General features: G+C 47.8%; 1 long non-coding RNA gene across 1 annotated transcript; it reads left to right on the top strand.

The window, feature by feature from the left end:
- Positions 1 to 1,982: 1,982 nt before the first annotated feature.
- Positions 1,983 to 3,570, top strand: LOC124688761. The gene is made up of 2 exons (XR_006998618.1): positions 1,983 to 2,375; positions 2,460 to 3,570. It is a non-coding gene; the product is annotated as an uncharacterized LOC124688761 (long non-coding RNA).
- The last annotated feature ends 10,428 nt before the right edge of the window (positions 3,571 to 13,998 follow it).

Here is a 13,998-nt window from a genome sequence, read left to right as displayed (position 1 = left end):
TTGTTTTATTTCTTTTATATTTTATTTTGTGTTTTATTTTAATTTTGAAAAAGTTTCAGTACACATATGCTACGCTACTATATACATGCATATGACAATACAATTTCAAACAAGTTTGAAATTATAACCAAGAAGAATTCAAGAGGAATATACAATATATATATATATTCAATCTCGGATGACCATATACAATTTCGAACAATTTTCAATACATAATTTACGGCATCAGAAGTTCTACGTCCTCATAATAGTGTTCTCCTTTAGGATGGAGGACTTCTCTCATCAAAAATCCTGCTAGTTCCTCTTGAATTGATCGGAAGCGAGCTTTTGGACTAAGCGCCTTCCGGAAGGCATTCCTCTTGACGTTGTTATCCGACGGCTTCCGCTCAGAGGTGTGTCTCCGGATGAACTCACAAAGATAATATCCACATAGATTGGTCCCCGGTGGCTGAATATCCCCAGTCACTGACCTTTTAAAGTCTAGCTCTTTTTTGAATTCACCGACCGTTCAATTTGTGAACCGTGTCCAAACCCTACGAGGCAAAGAAAATTAAATGAACAAGGGAGTTATTAGTTACTTGATATTAGGAAATGAACGAAAGAGGCCGATCGATATAGAGCGCAAATGAATGAAAATAATTACTTTTGCAGCATTTTTCTCATGTTGACCCAAAGCTTTGGATCCATATTCAGAGAGTCCATGATGAGAACTCTGGCGGTGTGAAATTCAATTACTAGCAGAATCCAGTGGAACCTGCGGACACGATACATGCACAATCATGCATAACTCATCGATTAGACATACTATGCATGGAGTAAACAAAAGAGAAACACAGGTCTTGCTCCACGTAAATGGTAAGGAAATAGAATTTGACTTTTGAGTTGCTGCTTTGTAAGAAAAAGCCACAGGTCTTGCTCCACGTCGGCGGGGTGTTTTTCTAACACATATCCATTAACGATTTGTGGGTCAATGAACCCAACATCATGGATGTTCCTTATTCGCATTTCCAGAATCTTCATTCTGCATAATAGCGTACACAACAATATAGTTAGGACAATATATATATATATATATATATATATATATATATATATATATATATATATATGAAATAGTGAGCTACCCTGGTGTATAGCTACGCACCTAATTCGGCCATTAGATCATCCTATAGAGCAACTTCCACCGTAGATTGAATTAACGGCGTTTACTGTGTCCGTCCAACCAGCCCGCCCGCACAAACGTCCTTATCAAAAAGAGATGTCGTGGTCCACCTCCCACCCTACTATTTCCCCATCGTGTTGAACACCCACCAAAGAAATCCCTTCCCGGATTGACTGCTGCTCAACCTTCTTCTTGCCCGACGGGGATCTCAGTCGCCCGATCTACTTCCTATCCCCTTCCCTGCCGGCGGCGCCCTACTGTGTCTCCCAAACTCCAACCCCGCCTTCTTCCTCCCCGGGCTCGGTTCCTCCACCACAGATGTGACGCCATCGACATGCCCCTGCTCCTCCACCACCGGCGCGAGGCAACTTTCTTCCCTGCCAGCGTCGACCCGGTAGCTGGCGCTCCTTCCAAACTCCTCCCCCGACCCCCGCCTTCATCCCTGCCAGGCCACGCGAGATCTCCCCTGCCTCACTGCGCACAGGAAGAAATCCAGGCGGGGCATGGGCCGGAGCGAGGGGAGAGGCGGGCATGTGCACACCGGCCCGCAGCCATCCGCAGCGTGCTCATCTCCGGTGGTCGGCGCACACCGCCCCCGCCCCCATTTTCGTCGGTGCGCACGGCCGCACGGATGGCTCGGCGGCGGTTGACTCGGTGGGGCAGCGAGCTACTCCAGCGCCGCGTTTGAGTCGGTGAGGCGACGAGCTACTACCGCTGCGCACGACCGCCAGGATGCTCTGGCGAGCTGGAGTGGAACCCTGCGACGAGATCTTGCGGCGCGGTGTCTCTCGGCGAGCGTCGAGATGCATGAGCCGTCCGGATGCCAGCCATCCATCATTACTTTTTTCTTGATCTTTGACCTTTCCCCGTGACATTTTCTTCCTTGAAACCAGCCGATTTTTCTCTCTCTTGGATAAGTCCTATCTCTGCTGGTTTCCGATTGTTTTAGCAGGAAGAAACGAGTTCGTCCATGTGGCTGTGTTGATTAATATTTGGTTAATACCGGGGATTTGGGTTCAGTTTGTTGGTCTCATGTGTTTCCCTTTTTTCAAGACTTTCTGCCGACATTGATTTGTGACTTGCGTTTGGCTGACGCGGCCCACCCCCATCTGCGTCGTGCTCGCCTCCCTGACGGTAGCCGTCATCGTCTCCGATCTGACGGTAGACGGCATCATCCCATGGTAGTAGCAACACCTGACCCCGCACGATGCTGGTACGGGAGGGTTGCCGGACCCGCGTAGCTTTGCTGTCCTCTCTGAACATTGCAACTCTGCTTTAACAACACCCTCGCCTGCAGATGGTTGGAGCATCAGGAATGGAGTCGGGGGCACTGGAGCTCGCGGCATCGCCTGAAATAAGTTGCATCTCCTTCAAATTAATCTTGTAGTTTTTTTCCCGTTCTTTCTTGCAGTTTTTTTGCGATCTGCATTTAGATTTTTTCCTCTGATCTTTGTTAGATTGTGGAATGGCATACAAATCAACAAATAGTTTTGACGTTGGATTTGCTTGCTGCCACCTCAGATGGATTAGTTGATTTCCTTTTGACGATTTGGTGCAGATCGGGATTCTTCAGCACTTGCCCCTTGTTACCGGCGGTTGATCTATGTTCTTCCATGACCATTACAGAAACCGTAACATAATGTATTTGAGCACCACTTGTGATCTAGAGTAGGCTCAAAATGATATCAAATGGGCACCGTCTCATTTTTCTGAACACCGTTTTCGTTAAGTTTTTTTTACAGAAAACATGGGGAGTTGATTCTTTATTGGTTCTGATTTTCTTGGTTGCTAGTAAAACACCAAAATCACGAGTCGCTCCTGGGTATTACAAGATAATTAACAGACTGCTTTCTTGGACGCACCAGGACATGTTTTTCACTAGCACAACTCCATGTGCACTTATTTCTCTTGCATTTTTCTTCCCACATGAGTTTGTACTGGTGGAACATGAATGTCCACGATTTGGTTCTCCATGGTTTTAATGGTGTTTAGGTTACAGACTCCATGAATTGTGCGTTTCAATTTTTGTTCAGATTGGTAAAACGGTTACATGAAGCTATAATTTTTCAAATTCTTTTTGTTGCAGGGTTCACAATTTTCAGATTGGAAACAGTCCAATAATTTGTGATTTCCATCTAAAGTTTCGTGGTCTGGGCTTCATTTAGCCAGAGGCGGACGCGAGAAAAGGGCACGGCCGTTCCACGGAATTGGGTCAATCTCGATTATTTTCGATCCGGATTTTGCTTCAGCTCCTTTTCTTTCAATCTGGATTTTGCTTGACCGTTCCAGCTCCCTCTTTGTACATGGTGTGTTTCTGATTTGTACTCAGTAGATCCCATGTTTATATTCAAATAAATTGTAAACTTTATGAGGGAAAAGTGGTGTTAATTAATGTAATGTTTTATCCAGATTCCATGTACATCCACCTTTTTTGCAGAATTTTTTTCTCTGGTGCTAAGCTAGCTAAATCACACCAACGAATGGTTTAATTATGCGGTTGAATGATGATGGTATATGCACAAACAGTGTCTGAACTCCTGCTCTACTACATGGACCTGCCCAGCAGGAAAAAAATATTCAAGCCGCGTGGGGACACCGTCCATCGAATTTTCATGTAGGCTTACTGCTGCAAGGACAGGCCCACTTCGCCCCGGTGTTTTCTCGTGTATAGGATTGGAGTACCGTGAAGTTTGCCGTTAATCAACATCAGGATCCAACGGTCCTAGCCCCGTGCGTAGCTATCACCCTAGGTAGAAAATCCGCGTCGATATATATATATATATATATATATATATATATATATATATATATATATACCAGCACTATTCTGCAACCAGTTGCAAAATAATATTCTGAGCACCGACTTGTACTTTCCTGTACACAAGGTTGTACTTCCCGCATAACAGGGTTCGACTTTCTGTCAAACTTAACTGAACTTCCCGTTTTCTTCAGAGGTACTGATTATACCTCGAGTTTCTCAATAATTTGTCGGAACTATGCAAATGATATACCGTTAGATAGATAATAAAAAACCGCAACTTTTTTATGTTCACACTTTTCGCAGATTTTGCACGGTTTAAATTTAATTTTGAAAATACGAAAACGCTTCTATATGGCCAGAAAACGAATTTTTAGTTCGATTTTCGAATCGCTTATCGAAACTGTGCAAATGATATACCGTTGGAAAGATAATGAAATTGCGCAACTTTTTCATGTTTTATGTTTTTTCGAAATCCTCAGAGTTTTTGAACAATTTTGAAAATACCGAATTCGGACGTACTCAAAAAACGAGCGGACAGTAATTTGGATGATTTGTTTCAACCGTATGTCGGAATGATGCAAATGATATGGCGTTGGAAAGCTATGGACTAGGCGCAACTTTCATATTCCAATTGTTTTCTCTAATTCCTTATAGTTTAAGAGAAAAACTCGAATTACTGTCCGCCTATTTTATGTGACGGGTACCGAATGATTTCCCCGTGATTTCCATGCAGTATATTTAAACAATGAAAATGATATACGGTTGGAAAGGTGTTAAAATGGCGCATCTTTTTTGTATCTACCATTTTTGCCAAATCCGAACGGTTTAAAACTAATTTTAGAAGTTTTGAAATCATGTTTCCGGTATATTTTGTGGGATAACGATTTGAATTTGATGGATTAGATCCATTTATTTGTTGTAAAATGTTGTAGGTAATGAAATTACATATAATCTACCATATAAAGCTTTTGGTTACAATGATTGAAGTGGTTGGTGATCAAATCGATGAGATTTGGACAATAAATTTCCGTCCCGTAAAAACAGAGCACTGAACTTCCCTCGACGTGAACTTGTACTTATCGGGAAATGCGGTTGTACTTCTTTGTGCGGTTTCATGAAAGTGTTCAGTAAAACAGAGCTATAATTTTCATCACACAAAATGTGCAGCACAACCACGCGCATCTGAACTTCTCGAGACATGTCCTTGTACTTCTCGGCCTTCGTGGTTGTACTTCCAGAAATGTTTCGATACTTGTGTGTTTTATAATAATTAAACATGTGTGTTTCGGAATGATAAATTTAAATTGTCCCTACACTCTATTTAATATATTCTGCACTTCTCGAATCTTAATATTTGAACTTCACAACGTTCCTATGTGAACTTATGTGGGGGTATTTTCTTTGAATATTTTTTAAGTTCCTATAATGACCGCTTGTACTTCCTGCAGCTTATGTGTGTACTTCTTGGAATCACTACTTTTACTTCTGCACGGATGACAGAATTTTTTTTATTAAAAAATAAATTTTTATTATTTGTGTCTTCCTTCCGGATAATTTTTTCCTTAGCACTTCATATGGACTTTGCACTTCCGGAGAATGGAACAATTGTACTTCTCGGTATCACATATGTGTTCTTCCCTCTAGATGATTTAATTATTTTCACGTGGTTTGAACTTCCATAATGACTTTTTGTAGTTCACATAGTCACTGCTTGTACTTATGTGACTCTCTTGTTCTACTTCCCGTGAATTAAAAAGTAAATTTATTTTTATTTGTTTTTATTATTCTGGGAGTCAATTTGAAGGAATTCCCCGTAGTGCACTGCCGGAACTAAGAAGGTTGTACTTCGCAGACTAAAAGGTTGTACTGCCGAGACTAATTTTTTTTTTACATCCTTATAGTTTATACTATGGATTTTTAACGTGATACAATGAAAACTAGAGGAGGTTGTACTGCCAATGCTACATGTTTGTACTGCTGGACGGACAAAATTTTAACAATTTTTACTAAACTTACAAAATAAAATTATTTTTATTTGTTTTTATTAGTCTAGGAATCAGTTTGAAGCAAATTTCCTTAAGTGCGCTGCCGGAAATAAGAAGGTTGTACTTCGCAGATCTAGTGTACTACCTGATGTATTTCCAAGAATTAACCAATGCACTTCTCGACAGCCTCAATGTGATTTTTATTTCGCCCGCGCTTCAAAGAGAGCTTGTACATTCCATAAATATTGGTGTGTACTTTGTAGCACAACTTGTATGTACTTTCTAACAGATTATTTTTTCAGAGAATAAATCCAATTAAATACGCCCAACGTACAGAATAAATATGATGTTTAGACCCACAACCAACACACGTGTACTGCCCCAATAACGTGCTCATACTGCCAACACAGATGTAACTGTGATTCCTACTATTTTATTCCGACAAACAATGTTAAGTTCTTGACAAAAAAATTAATCATTAATTGTAGCATTAGCACTGCTTGGCGTTCGAAGTTGCGAATTTCTAATGTGCAGACATTGTTGCCCACGGCGATGCCCAGTACCAATCGTTTGTACTTACAGGAGTGAATATTTTGTACTGCTACTACTACTAAAAATACACTGTAGCGCCATGCGGCAACACGTTTTAGCCTCATGCGCTGAGCATCCATCTTCCGAAGAATTACTTCTCAGCCATCTTGTACTTTTAGGATACAACGACTTGAGCTGTTGCTGAAACCAAAGATTAGAAAATGTTGTTGTTGATGAAAACAAAGATTAGAAGCAGCTGGACGCAGGGATTGAAGGCGCGAGGGTCTCTGGCCACCAGGAAGAAGATCCCACCGCCGCGTGGAAGAAGGGAGGCCGCCGGCCACGGAGAAGAAGGTCGGGCGAAGCGCTAGGCCGTCGAGGCGGCGGCGGCACGGGGACCCTCTGGGCGGCGGCGCGACAGCCGTCGAAGCGGTGGCGGCGCGACAGTCGTCGAAGCGGTGGCGGCGGCGCGACAGCCATCTAGACGGCAGCGCGGGTGCCCTCGATGCGGTGGCGCGGGGGCCCTCGAGGCGGCAACGCAGGGGGGGCCTCCAAGCGGTCACACGGGGGCCGTCCAGGCGGAGGCAGGGGTGGGGATGGTCGACGGGAGTCCAGGGGCCGTCTAGGGCGACGGTGCAGGTGGCCAGCGACGGTGGAGGCGGAGGTGGCCGGCGGCGGTGGGGTAGGGGACGGTGGTGTATGAACAGTTAGAGTGCACAGAATTATATTTCAAATAAAAAAATGTAATTTATTTGGAGTTTGTAAAAGCCTGCATCAAAGAATACTACGGGGGTTATTTTGCCACAAGAAAACAATTTCCAGGGACTAGGGAGACAGACCAGCAGAAGCATACACAATTAAGAGACAATGTAGCTGCAGCAGCATCGCCCGACACCACAACAATCAGCGAGAGAAACTAGACAAGATGACAACCCGTCCGTAGTAATCTTTGCGGAACCTCGGCACGGTCCATCAGACACGCTCTTGCACTTTGTGCCACCGTGCGACTGAACTTTTCTTCTGAAGCTGCCTGTACTGCCTAGCGCAAGAAACATATTGTAAGAAATTCAGATCCAAGTTATTGTAGATAGAATTTAACCAAGTGTGCTGCAACCTGCAAGTCACATATGTATAATCAGATTGAGTGATAAACAGATAAGCCAAGTTGTTGTAGATAGAATTGCTACAATTTGATTGATTCACACTGACGTAAATCAATGGTTTTTTCTTAACCATCGTTACCTCTTACCCACATAGCAAATACAATTTGCATAACTTAATTAGAACTTTCCCCAAACTTCGATGGAAGAATATGAACTCAAAAAGCTAAACTAAATGAATGGGGTGTGTGTGGGGCTACTGGCTACATACTATCCTAAAGAACAAGCAGTCAAACATAGATAAGTATCAGCAGGGAGAGAAATAGTGTGGAGCTTTCAGCATCGTACAAGCAGTTGAATTCGATTTGATGGCTTCTGCTCACTGCATGCGGCGCCGAAGATCAGCCTGCCAAAACGCGACAAGCCCCACCATCGCCAATCACTGACGCAATTTTTTCTGAATATGTTTGATGAACAAGTACACTGCCTCCACATGATTTTGGCTCAACGCCAAGAGCTAGAAACAGAGCAATAGAAACTGGGAGCGGCGTCGCTGGGCTTCTGGGGAATATCAGCTATAAAGAAAAATACCACGCGCCATGAACGGGCATGAATTTTCACCGCACGAGGCAGTGTACTGCCCACCCTCCCCATCTTGTACTTCATGTCCAGCGACGACAGTTGGTGAAGAAGTGAGACGGTGATGTCCGGCTGAGAGAATTGTCTACTGCAGATCCTCCCGAGAGCAGCGGCGGAGCTCAGGGGTTCCACGTTGGCCCACGAGCCGGGCGACTACGCCCTTTCCGGCGGCGGGGAAGGAGGGAACCGGGGGCTGGACCGGCGGCGACGCGCTGGATGGCGGGGCGGGAGTAGGGAGCAGGGGTCCCGAGCGGCGTCGGCGCCCTGGATGGTAGCGGGGGAGGGAATCGGGGCTCCGGCGAGCGCCGCGTGGGGGAGGTCTCCGGCAGCGTGGGGGAGTTGGCCGGCGGCGCGGGGTGGAGGTGGCCAGCGGCGCGTGGGGGAGGTCTCTGGTAGCGCGCAGGGGTTTGGCCGGCGGCGCGGGGTGGAGGTGGCCGGCGGCGCGGGGTGGATAGGCGCAGAGAGATCGTGGCTGATGGGGGTGGTCGGGAAGAAGACTAATTGGTGTTATTTCCCAGTTTGTTTTCGGGCCAGTTTCCACCGGATCGGCCCCCTTATAAGATATGTGGTGCTCAGAATATTATTTTGAGCATCGGTTTCAGAATAGTGCAACCCACCGGATTGGGGATGAAAGCACTCGTCTATGGCTAGCCAAACGATGCAGCGTTTGGCATGTATTTCTGCCCTAGTTGGCATCTATAAATAAGCCAATGAATTTGAAGAAATGCAATTATGGGAACGTAAATCACGGCCGATTGAATATACCTTAAATAAATAGGCATATGCATTTTCTTTGGTAAGTCACGGCTGATTGATTTTTCCAATCATGGTGCACATGCGTGCAAATGAAAAAAAGGAAAGCTCATGGAATTTTCGTTGGACCTAGCATGCAAATTAAAAATGGAAAGATCTTAACTTGTCGGTTGGAGGTTCATAAACGGGTTCGCTGGTGCACTAACGGGTTTCATCATAAAATATACCCGGATTTCTATCATCTTGCGTTGATCAATCCAACGGTTGGCGATCTGGGAGCCTGGGCACCTAGGTGCCCCAATTATTTTACCTATATATATACGACGCGGATTTGCTACCATGGTGGCTAGCTGTGCACCCACCATTGGCCATTGGATATAGTGTGCAAAAAAATCAAGGGTTGAAGATTCCTATGTCTATCAGTGGAATGAGCTAACGGAAATATGAGTGGGCGTCTACAGCTGTTAGTTTGCTGGCCGGAATGGTAGTTGTATTCTAACCTGTAGAATCTGAGGTGAAATGCAACTTGAACTGTAGTACAAAATAATATACGTTTGATAATACACATGATTTCTACATTTGTAATTGCAACTTGCATTGTAGTACAGATGAAATTCTGTTCAAAATTACAATAGTACAACACCTTTTAAAGACGTTAGATGCTAGCTGGTTTGCTAGCTGTATCAAGGACAGTGTAATTGCAACATGCATTGTAGAACAGACGAAATTCTTCAAAATTACAGATTGTGCAGCGTTGGTATTGGCATATGCATATGGTTTGTAATTTAATCTGCATAGCTCATGCTACAGATGGAAACGCCTACCATTGCTCCTCAAACAAGATTCAAAGCACCATACGAAGTGTAGCAACCTCAATAGCAAACAAGATTCAAACGACCATATGCAGACCATACGTCCATACCAAGTGCTGTTCTCATCTCCAATTTTGATATGCTAAAATTACTGTATTTTAGGTAGAATTGCTTAGTTATTTCCAGTGGCCTATCTGTTGAACGGACAATGTACATGTTGACAATTCCTGCTCCTGCCGTAACGTTTGGTTTACAGCATGGAATATGGTGACTGAAATGTTACGCCTAAAACACTTGTTCCGAATCAGTTCTCCCGAATGACAGTCCAGTACCTTAATTCGGCTGAATCATTTCTCCCGACCAACATAGAACCTGCAGCAATTACCATGGTTGTTTCTTCACACAGAGAACTGCACACAAACACCAACTTCAGATAATAGTGTTTAACTCAGCAGAACAACAACAGAAATACTAGAAAATGGATTGAAGAGTGAATAAGAGGAAGAAAACAAAAAAGATACATATGGAACATGATGCTCCACATTATTTACAGATCTGACTATTCCTAAGTTGAGCAGAGATTTGCGCTCCTAGATTGAGATACATGAACAAATTCATGACTGGAGCCAAAAAAAATTACAAAGCCTCTGCTACATCATGAACAGATATATCCAAAAATTCACACAAGCAAGCATTATCAGGAAGAGGTCGTGGACCATCCAGGCACTCAACTACGGGAATCCAGGAGCAGGAGAGAGATATCCAAGAAATACTGAACGCGGAGACCAGCAGCACGGACCCAATGTCGCCCAAAAATACAGAACAGAAGTAGTCCTCCCTCCCGTCCGTACGCCACATCCGGCGAGTCGCTCATAAACTCCATCATTGCAACTCGCATCACGACGCGACTGCAGTAGGGCACCTCCCTCCTCGTCACCATGGGAGACGCAGAGAACGTACGCCATGGGGGAGGAGGATGGAGGAGCGCCTGGCGATGTCGGGAGAATGCGGCGAGGGCAGTGCTCTGTCCCGGAGGAGGCACATCGCTGGCCATTGGAGCTCAACACCACAGCAAGGTCAACCACATAACCATCCCACCGCACTATTTGTTTGACCAGATATGGCAGGAAGAGGGAAATCGACGGCGAAGTCCACGACCAAACAATTTCAGCAGCATCTGTACAACAGAGAAAAAACACATATTCAGAAAAAAAGTCGAGTAGGAGATCAGTAGGGAGAGAAGAAATCCAAGAGAGATATTCAAGAAAATCAAGATTTAGACTAACAAATCCTGGGAGATCAGCAAGAGGTCGGTGGGCGCGGGTCTGCATGAGATGAAGGGCGGCCATTGATGGATGGGCGCGCGGTGCCCCACTAGATCCAGCTACTGCCGGTCCTTCCCGCCCGACTGTGGAGGAGTAGCGGCGTCTCCCTCAGCTGGGGAGAACGGGGGTGACGAGAGGAGGAGTAGGGCGCTTCCCTATGGTGGAGGAGAAGCCAAGCATGGGAGGCGACGGTGGAGTACTGCCGGTACGGGGTAGTTGACCATGCCGGAGTGTGGAGAGGATAAGGGTGGGTGGAGTTTTGCTGCGTACCTCAACACACCCCCGCCATGCCGCTGCCGTTAACTCGCCCCACTCCCCCAGCATCTCGCGCCGTTCCATCCTTCACCGCCCATGCTCCCGCGCCGCCACATGATCCTGGCTCTGTCGCATCGACGGGAACTTAGCTTCCGCTGGGGGCTGCCACACTCTTCCACCATCCACGGCTACGCAGAGGGACACGGACCGTGCGGCGTCGCGCAAGACCACACCTCGACGGCGAGGGATCATGTGCGTGGGTGGTTCCAGCCGGCGGCGTTTATTTTCCTAGATGAGTACTAATTGAGAAGCTGTGCTGCTGCGGAGGAAGGATGCGGCGCATGTATGCGGCCAGCCGCCGGGGGAAGGAGATGGGCGGAGGTGGGGAAAAGTGGATGAGATGGGGAGGGGAAAAGGTAGCCATACATGATGATTTGTATTTCGAAGTGTTCTACAGTTTGCATAGCGTATTTTTTTACCAAAGTAGCTGAACAGTATGGGTGTGTTCGGTTCTAGAACGAGAGGGAATGGAACGGAATGGTTCCATTCCGAAGTCATGGAACGGTTCCGACCCCGTGTTCGGTTCGGCAAAAATCGAGGAACGGAACGGTTCCGTTTTCTGTTCGGTTGGGGGAACTGGGAATAGAACGGAATATCCATAATCATGCTTAAAAAGCTAATAATTTGAGCTTAAACTTAATCTTCCGTCTCAAAATTATAATTCACAGATTATTTTGGCTCAAAATATTTGCACAATGCTCAAATCAAATTGCACAAGTGCTCGGGCGGCTGCCCACGCGTGCTCCCGCCGCCGGCTGCTTCGCGCCGCCGCCGGCGTGCGTGCCTGGCTGCCTCCTCCGCCGCGGGGCCGCCGGCCGAGCTCCCGTGCGTGCTTGGCCCACAGCCGCCGCGGGGACGTCGGCCGAGCTCCAGCGCGTGCCTGGCCACCTCCTTCGCCGCGGGGCCGCCGGCTGAGCTACCGCGCGTGCCTGGCCGCCTCCTCCGCCGCGGGGCCGCCGGCCGAGCTCCCGCGCGTGCCTCGCGCCGCCGCGCGTGCTCGCGCGTGCCCGGCCGCTTCCTCCGCCGCGGGGCCGCCGGCCGAGCTCCCGCGCGTGGCTGGCCCAGCCGCCGCGCGTGCTCGCGCCGCCGCCGCATGCGTGCCTGGCCGCCTCCTCCGTCGCGGGGCCGCCGGGAGCTGCTGCGTGCTGGTCGGTGGGAGCTGCTGCGCGCGTGGCCGTCGAATTAGCGAGTTTAATTTTTCTTCTTAGCGAACCGTTCCTCCTCATCCGGCCAATTCGGTCGCACGGGTTGGTTCCGCATATTAGAGGAATATTCCCTTCCGTGGAACCAGTTGGTTCCGTTCCTCGTAACCAACCGAACACCCGAACGAGCGAAAAGTGCGGAACCGTCCCGTTCCGTTCCTCCAGATTCCAGAACCGAACACACCCTATGTGTATTGTAAACTGTATTGATGGTAGTGGGAGTGGATTCACATTTTAAAAAATGTGCTCCCGGACAGCTGCTGTGGAGACGCCTTCAAGTACTACTGTTAGTAATCTATGCTCTCAAGTGTACATCTGGTGGCATATGGGGTATATCCGACGGCTACCATGGTGTACACAGCTAGCCACCATGGTAGCACACTATTTTATGATCACACTATTCTGAAACCAGTGCTCAGAATAATATTCTGAGCACCACCGATCATATAAGGAGGCGATCGAACGAAAACTATCCTTATTCAAACCGTTCCCCAGAAAACCATCGTTCTTCCTCAACCACACCGTTCCCCACGAGGCTCCCAGGCGTGGCCGACGGCAACTCGACGTACCTCCGCCCTCATCCCCAGCGCGCCGCCGTTCCTCTCCCAGGGCGCGCCTCCACCTACCTCAGGCCCCGCCGCCACAGCTCGGTCGCCGCCACGCTTCGTCTCCGGCCGGACCTCCCCCTGCCGGAGCTCCTGCCGACGTGGCTCCGTCTCCCGACGCTGCCCCGTGCTACCTCCAATACCGTTAGACAACAGCGCTCGCCCTCCCGCCGTCGGCTGGGAACCCCGCACCTCCCTGTCCAAGTACTCCGGTGGTCGCCGGCAGTCGACCATCGCTGGTCGCGTCCTCCCCACCATCGCGGTGCAGCAAGACGGGATCCCATCGCCGGTCTCGTCCTACCCACCATCGCGGCGCCCCTATCCCCGCTGTCCAGGAGTCCCATCGACTTCCTGTGCAGCAACCGGCGACCGTGCGCGCTGCCGGCGCTCGATCTCATGCGCCACCCCTGCCTCTGCCTCGGGCCACCGGAGATCCCGCCGGCATTCCTCTGTCCCATGGATCCTGCCGCCGCCCCAAACCGGCCCCGACCCCACAATCCGGCACCGTGTCTCGCAATCTCCACTTCGCCCCGCAAGCAGGCCAGATGAACGGCACAATGGCGCAGACGGCTTGCCGCGCGGTGGACTTCGTTCACGGTCATGGGCTGGAGGAGATGATGCCGTTTCCCCTTGTTTTTTTCTGTTTTTTTTTTTTTGCAGAAATGAGTGGAGATTTCAGTTAACTTGCACTGCTTTTTTCTTCTTCTCTGACAACGTGCAGCAAGACGACGTAGAGTTCAGTTTACTCGAAGTACAATCGCCTGTCAATGGGCAGTGTACTTATTCACCTGTGGTTGCCTGTTTCTTA

Source organism: Lolium rigidum, chromosome 2 (genome assembly GCF_022539505.1).
Source record: "Lolium rigidum isolate FL_2022 chromosome 2, APGP_CSIRO_Lrig_0.1, whole genome shotgun sequence".
NCBI lineage: Eukaryota > Viridiplantae > Streptophyta > Magnoliopsida > Poales > Poaceae > Lolium > Lolium rigidum.
This window is presented reverse-complemented; position numbering and strand designations above follow the sequence as displayed.